The sequence below is a fragment of the Pseudophryne corroboree genome, chromosome 11 (genome assembly GCF_028390025.1).
Source record: "Pseudophryne corroboree isolate aPseCor3 chromosome 11, aPseCor3.hap2, whole genome shotgun sequence".
Lineage (NCBI taxonomy): Eukaryota > Metazoa > Chordata > Amphibia > Anura > Myobatrachidae > Pseudophryne > Pseudophryne corroboree.
The window spans coordinates 261,811,854-261,834,057 of record NC_086454.1 but is presented as its reverse complement, the minus strand read 5'-3'; the positions used below and the strand labels follow the sequence as shown (position 1 = coordinate 261,834,057).

The 22,204-nt window shown below is 43.2% G+C and overlaps 1 pseudogene; it reads right to left on the bottom strand.

Moving 5' to 3' along the window:
- Nucleotides 1-4,199: 4,199 nt before the first annotated feature.
- LOC134971269 (5S ribosomal RNA) lies at nt 4,200-4,318 on the bottom strand (annotated as a pseudogene).
- Nucleotides 4,319-22,204: the final 17,886 nt, after the last annotated feature.

The window sequence follows — 22,204 nt, the reverse complement described above, 5'->3', positions numbered from 1 at the left end:
CTCAATGCGATTTTGGTCGAATTTATCACATTCCATTCACATTTCAGATGTGGATTGTGATAAATATGCCCCATAGTGCAGAGATGTAGTAGTGTTATAGTGAAGAGCTGTAGTGTGAGAGGGAAGTGCAGTGATGTAGTATACCACCACATACCCTTGCCCACACAGTGAGAAATTCTGTGGTGCTAATCACACTTACTGTGCAGCTTACAATAGGCCCTTCATAGATTTAAGATCCAGGCCCATGTGGACCGTAATCTGGCACTGCTTGTGCCTGCCAGCACTACTATGTTGCTGCTGCTCCTGATCCACCTCATCCCTCCTCCTGAGCACTCCACTTGGGGGGGGCAGAATTTCACGGAATGATGCGGTTGCGGCGTGACATCACAACACAACCGGACCATTCTGTGAGGTTCCGCTCCCCGAAGCAGAGTACTTGTGAAGAGGGAGTAGGGAAAGCAGGGTACCACATAAGTGCCACGGCGGCTGCCCCGTGCGATTACATCTCTCGCCCGCAGCTCGAAACAGCAGTGCCATGATGGCTATTAGATCTGTGTCCAATTTCTGCCTTCAATGCTTCTGGTTTTAGACAATTACTGTAGGTAAGGTTATGTGTCCCTCCTACCAATTTCAATCTCTATTCTATTTTACTGTTGTTCTAATTGTAAAGTGCAACGGAATATACTGCGCTATATAAGAAACTGTTAATAAATAAATATTTTACCAGAACAGCATTCCTTACCTGTACAGAAAAGTTAAATAAAAAGTTATCCTTGGCCTATAAATGCCATTGTACTATTCATTTAACTACAGTGGTACTGGTCAAACTAATTATTACATGACAATGACAGCCCACTGGGTGGGTGTATCAATTTCAGCAGCAGCAGTATCAAGCACACAATGCCAGCTCTTTCATTGGTAGGTTACTCTCTGTATCATTTGCTTCGAGCCAGTGTTTCCGAATTTCCTAAAAAATTACCAGTGCATGGAGAAAATGCTGACAGTGGCCCAAAAAACATTTTCAGCATTCAGTAACCACATGTAGAATATTGCAGTGGCTGCAACAAAAGTTCCTTTAGTCATTCCACCAAATTAAGCAAGAGATAGTAGCCAGGTGGAATTCCACTCTCAATATCCTTCAGCGACTTAAGGAAAAGCAACAAGCCATCCAAGCGTACATATCAGAGCATGAGATAAGGAAAGGGGGACATGTTACGTCCAGCACAGTGGAGAATAATCATGGTTTTATGCAAACAACTGAAACTATTTGAAATTGTAACCAATGAGGTGAGTTCAGGCACTGCCAATCTAAGTCAGGTGATTTCCTTAAGTAAACTACTGGAAAAGTAGCTAGAGAAGCTGAAGGAAGAGATGAAATGTATTGAAGTGATTTGACTTGTAGAGCAAGTTATTTTTTCATTTCGCCAGGACACCAGGATTTGCAATATCTTTATTAATTATTTATTTACAGTTTCTTATTTAGTGCAGCATATTCTGTTGTGCTTTACAATTGGAAACAACAGTGATAAAACAAACTGGGTAATAACAGACAGACATAGAGGTAGGAAGGCCCTGTTCTGAAGCTTACAATCTATAGACATCTTCAACCTAATCATTACATTTTGGCAACCATGCTAAATCCTAGGTTTTAGTCATATGCAACAGTTTTCTTTCCATATGACTCAGATCTTAAGAGATGCAAAGAGCTCCTTGCGAGCAAGTTGTCAGGTCGAGTGGCACATGACACAACAACGTCTCCTGCTTCAGCTTCCATTGCTGCAACTGTTCCTGCCAGGAAAAAAAAAACCTTTTCCAAGAGTGCCACTGGTGGTGGTGATGCTGATGTCAGTCAACTCAGTGCACCAGAGTAAAACATCATTATGACATCTGGTCAGGCTTAAAATAATTCCCAATAATTATTGACACCTCTACCATGACTTAATCTGATACAGTAAGCATCAAATAGGATGGTGGATGATTATTTAATGACAATGTACAAATTAGCATGTCACACAGTCCCTTTAAATACTGTGAAGAAATAAAATGCAATTTGGAGCCCCTTGTACAAACTCACTTTGATGTACATAAGCTACCCACTCCAATGTGTATTCAGAAAGAGTTTTAGCACTGCAGGGAACCTTGTGAGTGTACAGAAAGATACTTCTAAAAAATGGGGAAAACCTGATGTTCATTAAAATGAATTACAAATTCTATGTGGAAGACCAGTGTCGCCAGTTTCAATACACAGACATTTCTTCTGTATTGGTGATTCCCATTGAGGATGGGCTAATATTGTGTGATGACGATGATATTAACAACAGTGAGGAGGGGGATGATGATGAGTCTTACATGTTCTAAATGTGACTGAGAATAATAACACTGTTAACTGCCTTAATTCCATTGGTAGCTTGGTTCAACCAAGCCGCACAGATGTCGTCTAGTATGGGGGCCCAAGAAAGCGAACACTTCAGCCACAAAAGTGGCAGTACCTGACCTTAAGTGCTTGGTTTGTTAAATGGTGATATTCCTTTTTAATATACAACATAAGGGTGGGAGGCCCCAGGAACAATTCCATCATGCACCACTTTTCTTTTATTATTATTATTATTATTATTATTATTATTATTATCCTTTATTTATATGGCACCACAAGGGTTCCGCAGCGCCCAATTACAGAGTACATAAATAATCAAACAGGAAAACAGCAACGTACAGTTGATGACAGTATAGGACAAGTACTAGGTAAATAAACATAGTTACATCAGCAGATGACACTGGAATAAGTATCAGGTGGCAGAAGACTGCTGGAGTTAATGCAGTTGAAGATTATTAAAGTAAGAAAGGATAAGCACATGAGGGAAGAGGGCCCTGCTCGTGAGAGCTTACATTCTAAAGGGGAGGGGTAGACAGACAGGGGTGACACAGATGGGGTACATGGAGAGTGTAGAACAGAGGGTTAGGATGAGATTTGGCTGGGTTTGGTGAAGAAGTGGGTCTTGAGAGCCCGTTTGAAGTTTTGTAGAGAGGTGAAGAGTCTGAGGGGGAGAGGAAGGGAATTCCAGATAAGTGGTGCAGCACGTGAAAAATCTTGGAGGTAGGAGTGGGAGGAAGTAATCCGTAGGCAGGAGAGTCGGCATGCATTAGCAGAGCGAAGAGTGTAAAGGGAGATTAGATCAGAGATGTAGATGGGAGAGGAATGGGTGAGGGCTTTGTAAGCGAGTGTGAGAAGCTTGAAATGGATTCTGAAAGGGAAGGGGAGACAGTGAAGGTCTAGTAAGAGAGGAGAGGTAGACGTAGTGAGGAAAATGAGCCGGGCAGCAGCATTGAGGATAGATTGGAGTGGATAGAGGTGTTTGTCAGGAATGCCAGTCAGGAGGAGATTACAGTAATCCAGTCTGGAGATGACCAGTGAGTGGATAAGAGTCTTAGTAGCATCCTGGGTCAGAAAGGGTCTGATCCTGGAAATATTTTTTAGATGAAAACGGCAGGTTTGTGAGAGGTGCTGAATGTGTGGTTTGAAGGAGAGGTAGGAGTCAAGGATTACTCCAAGACAGCGCACTTGGGGGCTAGAGGAGATAGTAGTGCCATCAATAGATAATGAGATTGTAGGAGGTGAGGTTATGCGGGAGGGAGGAAAGATGATCAGTTTGGTCTTAGACATGTTAAGTTTAAGAAAGCAGTAAAAGGTTGGATTAAGGATGCCGCACAGGACTAAGTGGTTTTTATTTTGAAATTTTTGCAAGAGGTTTCCAAGATAACCGACCAACCAGAAAATAGTTCTGGAATTTATCACCATCTACCAGTAAAGAGAATTTTTATATGTAGATATAAACAGTGATTGTCGATGGTGCTCCCATAGGTCCAATACATATGTAGTAAAGGGGAAAGAGACAGAAAAAAGAGACCCTTGTTGGGAGCACTCCCACTCGGAAACAAATATAATTTGAGTAATAGGCAGCGATGTAAAAAATGAAGTAATTTAAAACGTAACCTTTAATTGTATTATACTAAAATATAGGTACACCAGAGAATATATTGTTTCACTAATAAGTGGCTATGAAATGTAAGCCACCTGGTAAAGCTAATTTGTGAAAATATTGATGAATATACAAGGCATTATATAGCAGGCTCAGAATGCTTGATTGTATATAAGCATATATATAAGGTAGGTGCTATAACCAAAGAGATGCCGTCAAAAAAACCTACAACACCTGGTATTCCTTAGTGGTCCACCACCTAAGTACTGACCAGGCCCAACACCGTATTGCTTCCAAGATCAGACGAGATTGGGCATGCGCGGTGTGGTATGGTAGTAGATAAACATTGATATGGCAAATTCTACCGCTAATGTATAGCTGGTAGAAGTTTATTGGTAAGCACCTCGTTACCAAGTTGACCAAATGATCTCTAAAGAGACAGTATATGTTTAACCATCATTGCACCAAAATGTATCCCAAATATGTAGGTATACGTAGGTTTAAATCATGTGGTCAATGTTTTCTTTGCCAGCGGGAAATGCCTGTATGTTTCATTGTGCTATACAGCACCTTTAGAAATGGGTTTCTGCAATGGGTGAGGCAGATATAGACCACTGTTATACTGATGACATGCCGTAATGTTTGTATATGATCCAAAGAGAAATCGTCTCTATTATTAATTGGATCTCCCTATTGAAGGGGAAAAAGACGGTTATTATGAAATTGTGAACTCAAAAATTGCAAATAAAGCTACTACTATGCCATAATAGAAAATGTAGGATAAAGGATGGACATAGAATGGAAAATTTTTTAGCTTAGAGAAAGAAAAAAGAGACAGACTTAGAGAGTGGGCGAGATGTATAACAGTCTCAATTATCCATTTGGAAGTTAATTAGTACAATAATGCCCAACATGGTATAAGTACTGTCTTTGAAACAAAAAGAGTAACCAAAATAGCTGTTTTGCATGTATCAACAGTGTGTCTATAATATATCTGTCTAACATGTAACAGACAGATAGATAACGCCAAAATGAACCCAGAAGGTACATAAAAAACGAACCCCCACAGAAAAAACATATGCTAGGTAAATTTTACAATGTATTTAGCTATGATATGCACAATAGCTTTCTACTCCTGTAAGAACCTGCATATAGATAGGTACTGATGCAATGCTTTATAATGATTGGCATAACATTTGCCAACGAGACCGATGCACATTGATTATTGAATTTATATATGTGCAAGTTGATTTGACGGGAGACAAAATAGTGAGTGGGACAAGAGGTATAGTTATATATTTGCCCGCTCGTGGTGCGCCGCTGGCCGCCGAGCTCCAGCGTCTGTGCGGCTTGTCTGATCTCCTCTCCTGCTGACGGGAGACAGAATAACCAGTGGGACAAAGGAAATACTGTATGTTTGCCCGCTCGTGGTGCGCCACTGGCCGCCGAGCTCCAGCGTCTATGCGGCTTGTCTGATCTCCTCTCCTGCCGGTCTCCGGTCACATGAGCGCACTCATCGTGACCCTGTTCACCTCCCAACGTACGTTTCACTGATTAGCTTGTTCACGGGTAGTGTGAACATGTGGTGTCAGGATCTATCTTAAATATGTGCAAGTAGCCAATCAGGACTATACCTGATTGATTGCCATTTGTATTGATTCTGACAAGGTTAATGTGAGCTTGATAGTAATTAGACAAATAAGTGGATACTGATTAGATGTCCTGCAAGAAATTTTGGCTGATTGAATTAACCGGGGAGTTTTAATTGTTGCAAGCCCAATGGTGTATGGTGATGGTGCGTGGATGTGTCTAAGGAGTGAATATAATATTGTGTAAGGTGTGATGTGATTAATTATAAGAGTGGAGCTTAATATGTGTGAGTGTTAAGGTGAAATTAGTGCAATAATTAATTTTTTGTATGGAATTAATGTATGGATAGATTTAATTAATAGGGGGAAAAAAAGAGAAGAGGGGGGGGAATGGTGAAAGAGATATATAGTGAGGTTAAAGGGAGTGCTACATAAATTATATAATTGGTGTGGCTGTGAGTAGATTTGAATTTAAATATGGGTGCTGATGTTAAGTTTAAGAAAGCGCTGGGACATCCAGGAAGAGGTAGCAGAAAGACAGTTGGAGATACGAGTGAGGAGAGCAGGGGAGAGGTCTGGAGAGGAAAGATAGATTTGGGTGTCATCAGCATAGAGATGATATTGGAAACCAAAAGAACTAATGAGCTTACCTAGTGAGGACGTATAGAGAGAGAAGAGGAGAGGACCAAGGACTGAACCTTGGGGTACACCTACAGTTAGTGGAAGTGAGGAGGAGGTGGAGTCATGAGAAGAGACAGAGAATGAACGGTCAGAGAGGTAGGAAGACAGCCAAGAGAGGGCAGTGTCGCGCAGACCAATGGAGTGAAGGATTTGCAGTAGGAGAGGATGGTCCACAGTGTCAAAAGCAGCAGAGAGATCAAGTAGAATAAGTAGAGAGTAGTGTCCCTTAGATTTAGCAGCATGGAGGTCATTGCATACTTTTGTAAGGGCAGTTTCAGTGGAGTGGAGAGGACGGAAGCCAGACTGGAATGGGTCAAGTAGTGAGTGTGAGGAAAGAAAGGCAGTAAGGCGGTTGTAGACAATACGCTCAAGGAGTTTGGAGGCAAAAGGGAGGAGAGAGATGGGTCGGTAGTTGGAGAGAGTGTTTCGATCAAGGGTAGGTCTTTTAAGAATAGGAGAGATGAGTGCATGCTTGAAGGCAGAGGGGACAGTGCCTGATGAGAGGGAGAGATTGAGAAGGTGGGAAAGGTGGGAACAAGCAGAAGGAGAGAGGTAGCGGAGGAGGCGGGAGGGGATAGGGTCAAGTGGGGAGGTGGTGAGGGGACAGGAATGAATGAGGGCCATGACTTCCTCTCCAGTTGCATGGGAGAAAGAGGTCAGAGTAGGTGGGAGGGATGGGGAGGGGTGGTAAGGGATGGGGGAAAGCTGGCTACTGATGGTCTGGTGTGATGTGATGTCCTTACGTATGGAGTCAATTTTGGATGTGAAGTAAGTTGCAAAGTCTAGAGCAGAGAGTGAGGAAGGGAGACGAGGTGGAGGTGGGCAGAGGAGTGAGTTGAGAGTGGCAAAGAGGCGCTTGGGGTTGGAAGACTGGGAGGAGATGAGGTTCTTGAAGTATGACTGTTTAGCAAGAGAAAGGGCAGCACTGAAGGATGAGAGCATAAGTTTGAAGTGGAGGAAGTCTGCCTTAGAGTGTGATTTCCTCCAGTGTCGCTCAGCAGTACGTGAGCATTTTTGCAGATATCTGGTGCATTTGGTGTGCCAGGGTTGAGGTGTTAATTTGCGAGGGTGAATAGTGGTTGGTGGAGCTTTTCATTATGGGCTATATTTATTGGGAGCATTGTTGATGGTCTTCTTTCTCTCGCAAGGCCATTTTAATCTCTTGTATTGTCCTGACTCCTGAGGCCTGTGATTTGCTGCGTAGATCAGTTTGCAATTGCATTACAAATAATTTAGAAATCAAATCTCATGTTAGGAAGCTTTTTTTAACAATTTGTCCCACATCTCTTTTTCTTTTTCCCTTTTTTAATGAATAATTAGTTAAAATTCATCAATCAAAATTCAATTTTAATACATCAGATTTAATCAGTCAGCATGAATCAAATCTCATGATATAATGATTGGTTTTTAATAATTTGCGCCACATATCTCTTTTCTATTTCTTTTTTAATCAGTTCTTAATCAAAATGATCATTCAGAATCAAATCTCACATTAGGATGCTTGATTTTTAATAATTTGTTCTACGTCTCTTATTGTTTATTTCTTCTTATTGATGATCAATGAGTATTAATAAATAAATAATAAATGCTTTACCTACCTTCCACTGTATACTTCACCTCCATTTCCCTGTACTGCCCTTTGGCCTCTGATCTAGTTCTTGATTAATGAAAACATTCTATGGGTTCATATAGTTGTTAAACTGCCATACTGTCTGCCACTGCTGTGCGCAACGATTCATAGACGTGCTGTATTCTTTTAAAGTAACTGCCATGTTCTCAGTCACTTCGTTTACATAGCCAGCTCACTTTAGTCTTTGGCCAATATTGGTGAACAATATAGTAATTTACATAATTTTAGGAATTTTCAAGCATTTCAAAACCAAATCCGAATTTGAACCAAAACACTTGGGGGTAGATTTGCAAAAACAAAAAACATGAGTGTCTGCACACATCTGTAATCTCTCGTTGGTGCCCATGAAGATTGTCAGTTATTAGATACTCCCAGCTAAGACAGATAACAGTATAAGAAAGTTGCAGTCTTCAGTAGATTTAAGTTTGCTATTTCCTAATAAGAACTTTGCTGTTAAGTTGTTAGGATCATAAACTGGATGATTAATTTTAGAAACACACTTGCAAAGTGTTTTAAGTTATATGTATTATATACATGATGCTGAGGTAAATCTTTATACAGTATACACAATACTTATGTTAAGGTGGGCAAGATAAAATTAACTGACTACAGTATGTTTGAACAAATATATTTTTTATTCCTTATGATATAGTTTTTTGTTTGTTTTTTAAATGCAAATTATTAATGTACCTCATAAGAACAGAGTACAAAGAATAGGTTTCAAAATACACATACAAAGTGTTAGCAAAGAACACACTGAGTAAAGTATACACATCTTAAAAGAAAATATGAATGAGGGCAATTTTAACAGAATAGAAACTAAACAAAGTACAGTTACAGAGAGGGAAGGTAAGGTCTGAGGGAAGAGTAAAATGTAATAAAAGGGGAATGGAGAGGAATATAGTACATCAGAGAAGTCATAGCCTGATAACAGAATCGATATGCGATCCCAGCGGACGGAATACAGACGCCGGCATCCCGATGGTCACGATCCCGACAGGGGTGAGGTAAGTATTCTACCTCTCCCCCCTATACCCTAACCCCAGTCTCCTTTACCGTAGTTTATCCCTAACCTCTCCCCTTAGTGCATAGCCCTAACCTCCTCCCTTAGTACATAAACCTAACCCCTGGGATAGCGCCTAAACCTAACCCCCTTGCTCCCCTCTACAGCCAAATCCTAACCCATCAGCATATACGTACCTTTGGTATCCTAGCTGCCGGTATTCAGGCATCAGTATGCTGACCTGGTCGGGATTCTGGCGTCTGTGTCTTGACGGCTGTCGGAATTGCAGTGTCAGCATTTCAACTGTCGGAATCCTGACAGACAGGATCTTAAATGTATACCCTGTAAACAACCATTCTTAGAAGCAATTAAGATTCAACTTAGGGAATTGAAATCTACAGTATCAGGATAATCAACTAATTCGTTGAAGAAGAAACCATGGCCCTCATTCCGAGTTGATCGGTCGCAAGGCGAATTTAGCAGAGTTACACACGCTAAGCCGCCGCCTACTGGGAGTGAATCTTAGCTTCTTAAAATTGCGACCGATGTATTCGCAATATTGCGATTACTAACTACTTAGCAGTTTCAGAGTAGCTTCAGACTTACTCTGCCTGTGCGATCAGTTCAGTGCTTGTCGTTCCTGGTTGACGTCACAAACACACCCAGCGTTCGCCCAGGCACTCCCACCGTTTCTCCGGCCACTCCTGCGTTTTTCCCGGAAACGGTAGCGTTTTCAGCCACACGCCCCTGAAACGCCGTGTTTCCGCCCAGTAACACCCATTTCCTGTCAATCACATTACGTTCGCCGGAGCGATGAAAAAGCCGTGAGTAAAATTACTTTCTACATAGCAAAGTTACTTGGCGCAGTCGCAGTGCGAACATTGCGCATGCGTACTAAGCGGATTTTCATTGCGATGCGATGAAAAATACCGAGCGACCAACTCGGAATGAGGGCCCATGTTGTGTTCTCAAACGCTTCATTTGTAGAATTTGGAATTGTTAAGGGAAAAATAAGGAGGCAAGGTTCCCACTTTTTATAGAATCTTTTCACCCAATTTTCAATATCTAATAGAGCAATACGTCTGTCAAAATAAATATACTCTAGTAAAGTCAAATGCAATTCTTCAACTGACGAAGCAGATTTTTTAAATCCATTTATCCAATATAAGTTTTATTGCTAATGTAACAATAAGCATGAGGATAAGTATTAAATGACCAATATTAGCAACTTGATTCCAAGAATCAAAATATGCAAATACTGTAGCAGAGGAATAGTTAGTAAGGGAAGAGCAAGCATAAAGGTTCCGTTAGTAAAAAAAAGTACCTTATTTTTCATTTTGGAACATGGGCATTCAGCATGTATATAAAATGCACAGTCTATACAACACTTCGTGCAATGACCCATAGAGTCATCTACCATATATTGCTGGTTACCTGGATGAATATAAGACCATATATATATTTAGTGTATATAAATTTAGTGAATATAAATTTAGTGTGAATTTCCGGAAACCTAGAGGAACCAAGTGATTTTAAAATGTTGTCAGTACTGTAGGTGAAGGTACAGTATCTGTTGGAAATGCTCAATGTCAGGGAGTTCACATGAACATTTATTTTGTAAATGTGTCAGTAACTTAATAGGGTCTTGTAAGAGAGATGGGGATAGAGATACCTGACTCAATAAGAGGCCATCAGATGCAAGTGCAGTAATGAGTCATGCAAATCAGGTTTATCTTGTGACGACTGTAGTCTGTGAGCAGTGGTGTGGTGTAACTAGAAATTTTTCTCCCCCAAGCCAAAACATTCTCTGCCCCTTCCATAATTGGCACTAGTAAAGTGATGAATATGCTGCAAAGGGGGCGTGGCCTTGCTGAAATGGGTGTGGCTTTGTTTAAAGCGGCGTGGCATTGCAGGAACCTTATACCCCAGTTATGCAACTTGCACGCCCAGACGTTGGCCACCACAGAAAAAAAAATAATCCTTATTCACGCCCCTTACATTATTTGTCAGTTTTACTCCTTATAGTAATGCCCAGTATACATTATGCCACATACTGTAATGGCCCTTAGACATTATGCCACACACAATAATGCCCATTAAACAATATGCCACACACCGTAATGCCCCTGACACATTATGCCACACACCGTAATACCGGTGACACATTATGCCACGCATCGCAATGCCTGTTATACATTATGCCACACACTGCAATGCCCGAGACATTATAGCACATACAATGCCTGTAATATAATACACCACACACCGTCATGCCTGTGACACATTATGACACACACCGCAATGCCCCGGAGACATTATACCACATACCACAATGCCCGTGATATAGTATACCACACACCACAATGTCCGTGACACATTATGACACACACCATAATGTCCCTGACACATTATGACACGCACCACAATGTCCATGATACATTATGACACACACCGCAATGTCCGTGATACATTATGCCACACACTGCAATGTCCGTGATACATTATGCCACACACCGCAATGCCCATTAGACATTAAGCCCTACAGTAAGGCTTCTAATTACTCTTAAATTACCTGCTCATTGCCAGGGGTTTCATGCTCTTGGTTCCATGCCCGGTGCCAGGGGTTTTTATGCTCAGGGTGTCATGCTCGTTGCCAGGGGTTTCATGTGCTAGGTGTTATGCTTGTTGCCAGGGGTATCAAGTGCTGGGTGTCAAGCTCATAGTCAGGGGGTAATATTTATTGCCAGGGGTTTCATGAGCTGGGTGTCGTGCTTGTTACCAGGGGGTAATGCTTGTTGCTAGGGCTGTGCCCCTAGTGCCACATATGCCCCCAGTGCCAGATATTCCCCCACAGTGCCATATAAAAAATATGCCCCATAGTTCCAGAAACACATATGCCCCCATAGTACCAGATACACATATGCCCCCAGTGCCAAATATGCCCCCCCAGTGCCAGATACACATATGCCCCCAGCACCCCATATGCCCCCCCAATGCCAGCTACACATATGCCCCCAGTGCCAAATATGTCAACCCCAGTGCCAGCTACATAACCTCACCCCGCTGCTGTGCTGTCCGGGAAGGATGGTAGTGGTACAGTCCGGGAAGGAGCCGGAGGGCACAGCGCGCTCCTCTCCTGTGTCTCTGGCGGCATGTCTGTCAAATGAAGTGCTGGATCGTGAGCCATTCAGAGCCTCGGACCGGCAGCTGCGGCTCCTGATTGGCTGCTGGTCCGTGAGCTCTGATTGGCTCATGAACCAGCACTTCATTTGATAGACATGCTGCCGCCCGCTGCCAGGAGGGACACAGGAGAGGTGCGCGCTGTGCCGTTCTGCTCCTTCCCAATCTCAGTTTCACACACAGCAGCTGCAGCAATCAGTGTTGGTGCCCCCGCAGCCCTGCGCCTCCAATCCTCCGCAGTGGCTGCGGGGACTGTAGTTACGCCACTGTCTGTGAGGTATTTTAGCTAAAGCAAAGTTGCAATCTTGTAAATACACGAAGAAGTGTTTGGATGGAATATCACATTTTTCTCTCAATTGGAAGGACACAAGTAACCCACCCAGATTGGAAATGTCTCACATTGCATTGATTACTTTACATCTCCAATGAGTATACAAAACATTTTGCAAAGAAGGTAGGAAATCGAGATTACCTAAAATAGGAATATGGGGGTAATCTTTAGACAGTGTTTTGTTGATGGCCTTCCATGCAGGATAAGTGTCATGAAAGAAAATGTCTGGAGGTATACCAGGTGTTTGCAAATTAATTAAGGACGCTAGAATGTAAGGGGCAAACACTGCTTACTCCAAGTATTAATTAGTATAAGGGGAAAGACCCAACAACCATTCTATGAGAACTATTCTTGAGAAAAGGCAGAAATATTGCGAAGCTCAAGACCACCATCTTGTCTACACTGTATGAGCCTATTTTTTATGTGTCCTTGGCTTCTTTGCCTGCCATATACATTTTGTAAACGTCACAATGCAAATGTTTGTGTCACAGACAGTGGCCCTTAACCAAACTGCAGCCGACAGCCCTTGATGACACCGAGTCTGAGGGAGAAACAGTATCCCACTGCAATCAATAAGTCATAGTAACTCTTAATTAACAGTCACAGTAGCCCTTAAACACACTGCAGCCAGCCCCACACCTTCTCCCTCCGGCGTTCTGTGTGAAATGATGCCCAAACCATGATTGACTTTTATAAAATCCAAACACGTGACATCCAATGCCAGGAGAATGACGTTTTGCCTAATTTTCGGATCTGAGCCTGGTGGTTAATATCGAGCCAAGACTTGGAAAACTTAGATACCGGAAGTTCGTGTGGTTTAGGTTTCCAAGGAAGGTGTGGCTTGTCTGGCATTTTTGCTAGCCACCTGGAGGCATGTATCACGCCAGTGTGCAGGTAGCACCATTGTATCATACCCTTTTTCCATACTGATTTATCGCACCAGTCCGCTCCACCACAGCTACAGACTGGCTGAAGGGAGAGAGAGACAGGGTAGGAGGTAGAAGGGTTTGGGGAGAGAGAGAGAGAGACAGTAGGGGGATGTGGAGTAGAGAGGAACCAGAGAGATGAGAAGGAAAACAAACCAAGGCAATGCTGGGTACCCACAATTCTTTTGATGCGGATATATACAGTATATACATTTCTGAATTGAAAGAGGCACTCACAATATCTCCAAACTGCTGGGGTTCGTAGTCCTAGGCATCACAGTAGAAACCATCCACAGCTGTCATAAGATATAAAAAAACATAGAGCACTCACCAGTTTTCCTTATGCAAAGCACATTGTAGAGTTTATTTACTCATATAGCGTATAATGGCATATATTTACTCAGAAACCAAAGTGAAAAAGAGTAAACCATACCACCTGCCCTATTGGACCTATAAATAAAAGTTGTATAACCCAGAACACACCCCTTAGGGCCCATCACAGGAAGTAGGCACAAACCTACAATACCAGCCTAACATACATAGTAGCCAATTCAAAAAGTACTAACTAACAAATCTCAAATCTCTAAGTATAGCGGACAACATTCCAACACATGTACAGTATGTAAGCAAATGTACAATATTTACGGTATGCTTTCCACTAACTTGGAATGCACAATTGGAAGTAATCACTCGCGCCTGCTGGGCTTTACAGCACGGCAAACTCTTAGTGAGTCAAACAGCAGGGATATTATAAATGGAAACGTGGTATACGTTCAACCTACGTGGAAAGCAGGCCAAAAGTGCATTGCTGCAGCCATCACAGATCTCTTATGTAGACGCCAGTTGTGTGCACCTCCGTGGAATGCAAGCTGGAGGCACAGTCCCGCATTACCTTCGCAATGTTCCAAGCTATCACGGGGCTCAGCGGAAACTCCATTGATCATTTGTTATACAACACACATTATTTATGTTCTAATCAGTGGCGTAACTAGAGATTTTTCTCCCCCAAGCCAAAAAATTCTTTGGCGCCCCCCCCCATAATTGGGAGCAAGAAAGGGATAAATATGCGCGCGCCGACGGCGCGCGCTGCAAAAAAGGGGCGTGGTTTTGTTGGAATGGGCGTGGTTTCTCATAAAGGGGCGTGGTATTGCAGGAAAAGACTACCTTATACCCCAGTTTTGCAACCTGCACGCCCAGACGTTAGCCACCACAGGAAAGAAAAATAATCCTGATTCATGCCCCTTACATTATTTGTCATTTTTCCTCCTTATAGTAATGCCCAGTATACATTATGCCACATACTGCAATGGCCCTTAGACATTATTCCACACACAATAATGCACATGACACATTATGCCACACACCATAATGCCCCCGACACATTATGCCACACACCGTAATGCCTGTGACACATTATGCCACACACCGTAATGCCTGTGACACATTATGCCACACACCGTAATGCCCCCGACACATTATGACAGGAATCGCAATGCCCGTTATACATTATGCTACACACTGCAATGCCCCTGATACATTATAGCACATACAATGCCTGTGACACATTATGACACACACCGCAATGACCTTGAGACATTATACCACAATGCCCGTGATATAGTATACCATACACCGTAATGCCTGTGACACATACCGCAATGCCCTGCCCGTTATACCCTATGCCACACACCGCAATGCCCGTTATGTATTATGCCACACTGCAATGACCCTGAGACATTATACCACATACCACAATGCCCGTGATATAGTATACCACACACCGTAATGCCTGACACATTATGACACACACCACAATGTCCGTGATACATTATGCCACACACTGCAATGACCCTGAGACATTATACCACATATCACAATGCCCGCGATATAGTATACCATACACCGTAATGCCTGTGACACATTATGACACACACCGCAATGTCCGTGATACATTATGCCACACACTGCAATGACCCTGAGACATTATACCACATATCACAATGCCCGCGATATAGTATACCATACACTGTAATGCCTGTGACACATTATGACACACACCGCAATGTCCGTGATACATTATGCCACACACCGTAATGCCCATTACACATTAAGTCCTACAGTAAGGCTTCTAATTACTTTTCAATTACCTTCTCGTTGTCAGGGGTTTCATGCACTGGGTGTCATGCTCGTTGCCAGGTGTTTCATGCACTGGGTGTCATGCTCGTTGTCAGGTGTTTCATGCACTGGGTGTCATGCTCGTTGCTAGGAGGTAGTCCTTGTTGCTAGGGCTGTGCTCCCAGTGCCACATATGACCCCAGTGCCAGATATTCCCCCACGGTGCCAGGTACTCACATGCCCCCGGTGCCAAATATAGCCCCCCCCATGTGCCAGGTACACATATACCCCCCCCCAGTGCCACATATGCCCCCAGTGCCAGATATTCCCCCCCAGTGCCACATATGCCCCCAGTGCCAGATATTCCCCCCGTGCCATATATGCCGCCAGTGCCATATATTCCCCCCCGGTGCCACATATGCCCCCAGTGCCAGATATTCCCCCAGTGCCAGACATCCCCCCCAGTGCCAGACATCCCCCCCCAGTGCCATATATGCCCCAGTGCCAGACATCCCCCCCCCCCAGTGCCAGATATCCCCCCCAGTGCCAGACATCCCCCCCCCAGTGCCATATATGCCCCAGTGCCAGACATCCCCCCCCAGTGCCATATATGCCCCAGTGCCAGACATCCCCCCCCCAGTGCCAGATATCCCCCCCAGTGCCAGACATCCCCCCCCCAGTGCCAGATATCCCCCCCCAGTGCCATATATGCCCCAGTGCCAGATATCCCCCCTAGTGCCAAACATCTCCCCCCCAGTGCCATATATGCCCCAGTGCCAGACATCCCCCCCCCAGTGCCAGATATCCCCCCCAGTGCCAGACATCCCCCCCCCAGTGCCAGATATCCCCCCCCCCAGTGCCATATATGCCCCAGTGCCAGATATCCCCCCTAGTGCCAGACATCTCCCCCCCAGTGCCATATATGCCCCAGTGCCAGACATCCCCCCCCCAGTGCCAGATATTCCCCCCAGTGCCGCCGTCGCCGCCGCTTATTGGAGGGACACGGAGGGCACAGATCGCCTCTCCTGTGTCCCTCCTGCTGCATCATCTCCGGCGGCCGCGGGTCTAATAGGGGGAAGTGCCGTCCGTGAGCCAATTAGAGCTCACGGACGGCACTTCCCCCTATTAGACCCGCGGCCGCCGGAGATGATGCAGCAGGAGGGACACAGGAGAGGCACACGCTGTGCCGTCCGTGTCCCTCCAACAAGCGGCGGCGGGAAGGAGAAAGCAGACTGACATGCGGGCGCTCGTCCGCATGTCAGTCTGCTGTAATCAGTGGCGCCCCCGCAGCCCCTCGCCCCCAAGCCACCGCGAGGACTGCGGGGGCAGTAGTTACGCCACTGGTTCTAATCCAAAACAGGATGGGAAGCAAGCATTAAAGAAATAAAGCAATAACAAGTATGTTACTCGGAATTAGAGATGAGAGGGTTCGGTTTTACTCGGATTTTACCCGAATCTCCTTATTGGCTATCGGACGTCACGTGTTTTGGATAGCCAATAAGAAAAATCCAGTAAAAAAGAAATGGTGATAATTCTGGCGTAAAGAACCGAGTAAATCAGAACCCGCTCATCTCTACTCTGAATATATCTGACATTCCTTAGTTTAACCAAAGTAACATAAAAACCTACTGTACATATATTAATAAAAAATGTCAAATATCAATGTAAACCCTAGTGTAGTATTATTAAGTAATAACATTAAAAAAAATCCAAAAAATATAAAAATTAAAAATTCAGTTCCTGGCTGAACCATAATCTCAGCTAGAGGCTCTTTGTTACAGCCTTTGGCATGAATTATAGATTATTATCTGCAACCTATAAAATCTAACAATGCTTGCCTGAAGCATATGGGAAAGTTCCTCAATGCTTTAAAAATTTAAACTGATGAGAATATTACTCCCTGGTTGTCTACTAGGCACACTCATCATCTGGTCCCTCTATACTGTTATATCACATAATGGGGGGATTCAGGCGGTCAGGGATGTTCTTCTAGCTGGTCCCTATGATAGTCCACCCATTGAATTTTGGCTATTTTTACTACAGTTGGTACTTGGGCTAAATCATTTCATGTATCAGGGTAAATGGTTCATCCAAATGGCGGGAAACACCATGACTTCAAATCTGGTGCCTTTATATGCCAATCTGTTTATGAACAAGTACAAGAAGAGATTTATTTTTCAACATTTTTCACATAAATTTATATTGTTTTAAGAGATATATCAATGATGTTTTTATTATTTGAAGAGGAGGTGCTGACTCTTTTTTTGATATGGTGGAATTTTTAAACCCTCAAGATACCCCCATTCACTTCATGGCTGCTGTGGATGAGCTTCGGATGAAATCCCTGGATGTTACTGCATTCCAGAATGAGTCCACTCTGTGCTACACACTATACAGAAAAGATACTAACAGGAATACGCTATTATGGGCGTCTAGCCATTACCCAGATTTGTTAAAATCGAGTCTTCCAGTCCCGCAATTTGTTAGGGTTCTGAGAAATAACTCAGACAAAGCCTATGTAGAACTATAACTAACAGAATGCTATGACAGATGTTTGGAACATGGCTATAAATGTAACGACATAGAGAGATGCCTTACTAGGGCCTAAGAGATAGTGGTGGGTGAGCAGATCAAGGCGACGAAGACCAGCCTAGATAAAGTGATCATGAATCTCCGTTGTGATATTAATCTGAAGCCCACTAAGAAGGCCATTCAGAAAAATTGGCAATTGATTTCAACTGATTCGGCATTTAAATATTTGAATAATAATATTAATTATCAGCAGAGGCCACAACTTAAAAGATTTTCTGTTGAGACCAGATATGCGTTTAGCGGTCATAGAAGGAACTGGCTGTTATACTGTAAATGCGTTGGCTGTATGACCTGTAGAGCGTTAATTACTGAGAAATACTTCTGCCACCTGCACAGTGGACATCAAATTTATTTGAAACATAGACTAACGTGTCAACTTAATCATGTGGTCTATTACCTCACTAGCCCCTGTGGGCTGATGTTTGTGGAGAAGACACTTTGGACATTTAAGGAAAGTATGACTCAACACTGTTCCTCCATCCCCATTGCATATGATATGGGTTCCACTGATAAACCTGTTGCTCTGCATTGTTTGAGAGTACATCATCAGATTTCAATGTTACGTTATATTCTTATTGACTGGGTTCCAGCCTGGCTAGGGGTGGTGATCGTGGCTTGTTCTTGTTAAAGAAAGAAGCAAGATAATACATCAATTGGACACTGTAGCACCTCGGGGCTTAAACTAAATAAATACTTTGAATATTTTTATTTAACAGTCAGCATTTCTTGAGGGCGGGGACTGTGCCCCAGGGACCTATTTCCAGTAGGTGGTGGGGGTGATATTGCTGGGGATTATTTTGCTGCTGGACGGGCTATTTCTACTTGGGGCAGGGAAGTATTTTACAATGGTAACCTATGTGGGGTTGGGGTGCAAAACACCCACCAAATACAGTAAGAATTTTTTTAAATAAAATAATTACATATATTTTTAAAAATACATTTGGGCCCAATTGATGTAAATCAACTACCTCCTATTCACTTCTGAAAAGACATTTAGAGGCAGAAGAATAAAAATAGATGCGTATGCCTTATACACATAATGAATGCAATCACTGTCCAACTACATTTTATGGGAAACCAATAAAAACAATAAAACCCAATAAAAATGTAATAGATCCCAGTCTGATTATTGTTTTGATCACTGGTTGTTTTTGGTTAGATCAGGTGATTGCTGAGAATCTACATTTATTTCATAGAACATGTAATCTTCTAAAAACATACCTATCAGCCAAATCATTAGCACCATTCCAATTAGGCCACACACACCCCTATCCTCATCAGCTCCCATGAGAGAGTGCAACAGAATAGACCAGGGGTTCCCAACCTTGGTCCTCAAAGCAACCTAACCAGCCAGGTGTTAAGGACAGCCATACTTGAGCACAGGTTACTTTAGTACCTCAGTTATTTTGATTTAACCATCTGTGCTCAAGCATAGACCTCACTAAAACCCAGACTATTAGTGTGCCTGGAGGACTGAGGTTGGGAAACACTGGAATAGACCCTACCCACCTTCTACCCACCAACTACCATGATATATTTTCCTATGAATGCTACTATTTTCCAAAACTCCCCTTATCCAGCGGGCATTACACTGCAAAGTTATAGGCTATGGCTAGTTTATATATAGGGGTCATATTATATGTTCCATATTATGGTCACAGCAACAAATAAACTGACGATAGCAATGAGGTATACAATTTGGAATAGGCGATCAACCACTTGAGCGGCAAAGTGCCAGTCTGATTTGTCTTCCTCTTGGTCCTTAGAGTACAGTACAGTCTGGTGGATATTTTGAACTCCCACCAAAAGCATCTTCAGAAGATCTGTCATGGTGGCTTTTTCTACATCTGTAGATAAGATGTTTCCTTTCGCCTTAACCTTTGTTCTGTCTGTTGTATTTTTATTTGTTGCACCTATGAATGGAATAAAAAGGGGAAGATAAATAGGGATGATTTGGTAATTTTAGTATTTCCAATACCAGCTAAGACATGTTTAAGGCGTCAAGTTTATTAAACAAGAAAAGAAAAAGGTTAAACTCAAAAAGAAAACTTGTTTGCTAATATAGGCCCTCATTCCGCATCGGTCATATATGCAGACCATTGTGCAATGAGAGATTTTTTGCAAACTGCACATGCGATGCACACACAGTGCGCATGCGCAAAGATGCCTTAGCATTCACACTCGTACTGTCGATCCGGTCGCAAAGTGATTGACAGGAAGTGATCCTTCAGGGGTGTTAACATGGTATTAGTGGGGAGCGGTTGGGAAAACACAAAATTGCGATCACTCTGGTGGGTATCTTTTTAACATTTCTGGGCAGCGACTTCACTTGTAAATATTAACTGTTGCATTGCAAAAAAAAAATCGCAATTTCAGTCTCACTTGCAACTTATGCTGACTGAGGGTCATTGTTCACAGAGCTGGGCAAAAGACAGGGGAGATGATGTATCAAGCCTTGGAATGAGATAAAGTGGAGAGAGATTATGTACAAACCATTCAACTTCTGTCAAGCACAGGCTGTTTTCACGATTTTTGCCCGATGGTGGGTTTCGGGCAGGTATCAGGGATTTATTTTCAACCGCTTCCGGGCAGCCGAAGAAAATCCTCGATACTGCCGGATTTCGGGATTATTTGGATAACCTCCATGGGATCGATTAGCCGGGGTAATTTACCACAGCGAATTGGATTCCCCCTTGTTTCTCTCTCCAAGGCTTCATACATCTCCCCCAGGATATGCAACCTCTTAAAGAAAAGAAGTTTGAGAAACATAACAAATGCATCGCTATTTGAAAAATAATATGTCAAGCTGAAACTGATACATTTACTGTGGTTAAGAACAAGCTATATAATAATTGTGTAAGGTCTGTCTCCCATTGCCAGCATGTGTGTGCTCCTACATCTCCCACTACTAGGGAGATGGGACAGGCCTTAGCCTGGCAGTGCCCGAGAGAGGAGGAGGAATCTGCCAAATTTATTAAGTCTATAAAACCCATGCTTTGTTTCCTTTTGGAAGCTATATTATACACAGTACATACTGTATATAGAAATCTATTCCCTCTGAAACAGACATCAGCATGAATTATAATGCAACTAGTATTTGAAGTAAAATATTCCTAGTGGAAAAGATAGAAATGTAATTACCTTCCGGTAAATACTTTTCTCGCAGACCATAAGGGATATTGGGGAGACTTAGTACAATGGGGTATAGATGGGGTCCAAATGAGCCAGTGCACTTTAAATTTTCTTCACTGCGTGTGCTGGCTCCTCCCCTCTTTGCCCACCTTCCCCACCCCCCTACACAAACACACACACACAGGCAGTGATAGGTAAATACGTGCCCGAAGGAGAAAGGTCATATATGAGAGAAGGAAATATGACAACAAAGAGTGGTGAGATTTATATACCAGCACACCACTAACATACAACAACCAGCAACAGCTGGTAACAACAACAGCTGAACATATAAAAACCAGTAATGGATGGCAACGACAACAGCAAAAGCTGAACAGGTAACCACAGAAAAGAGAACCTGCGGGAAAGTCACTGTACTGAGGTGGGCACCCAATATCCCTTATGGACTATGAGTAACGGATTTACAGGTAGGTAATAAAAATCCTATTTTCTCTAGCATCCATAAGGGATATTGGGGGAGACTTAGTATGATGGGGACGTCCCAAAGCTTCCGAACGGGCAGGAACGTGTGAAGACTGCTGCAGCACCACCTGCCCAAACTGGGTATCCTCTTTGGCCAGGGCATCAAATTTGTAGAACTTGACAAAAGTGTTCTGCCCCGACCAGGTAGCAGCTCGGCATAGTTGCAAAGCCAAGACTCCACGGGCAGCCACCCAGGAAGACCCCACTGACCTTGTAGAGTGGGACTTGAGATACTTAGGAACAGGTAGGCCTGTTGGATAGTAAGCCTAATCCCACGAGCAATGGACTGCTTCGAAGCAGGACAACCTTTTTTCTGTGCATCATAAAGCACGAACAAGGAATCCGTCTTTCTGATCTGAGCTGTTCACTTGACATATATTTTCAAGGCACGCACAGCATCCAATGCCTCCAGAGGAGCAGAAGAACCAGAACTCGACAGAACCACAATAGGTTGATTCAGATGAAACGCGGAGACAACCTTCGGCAGCAACTGCTGTCTAGTCAGGAGCTCCGCTCTGTCCTCGTG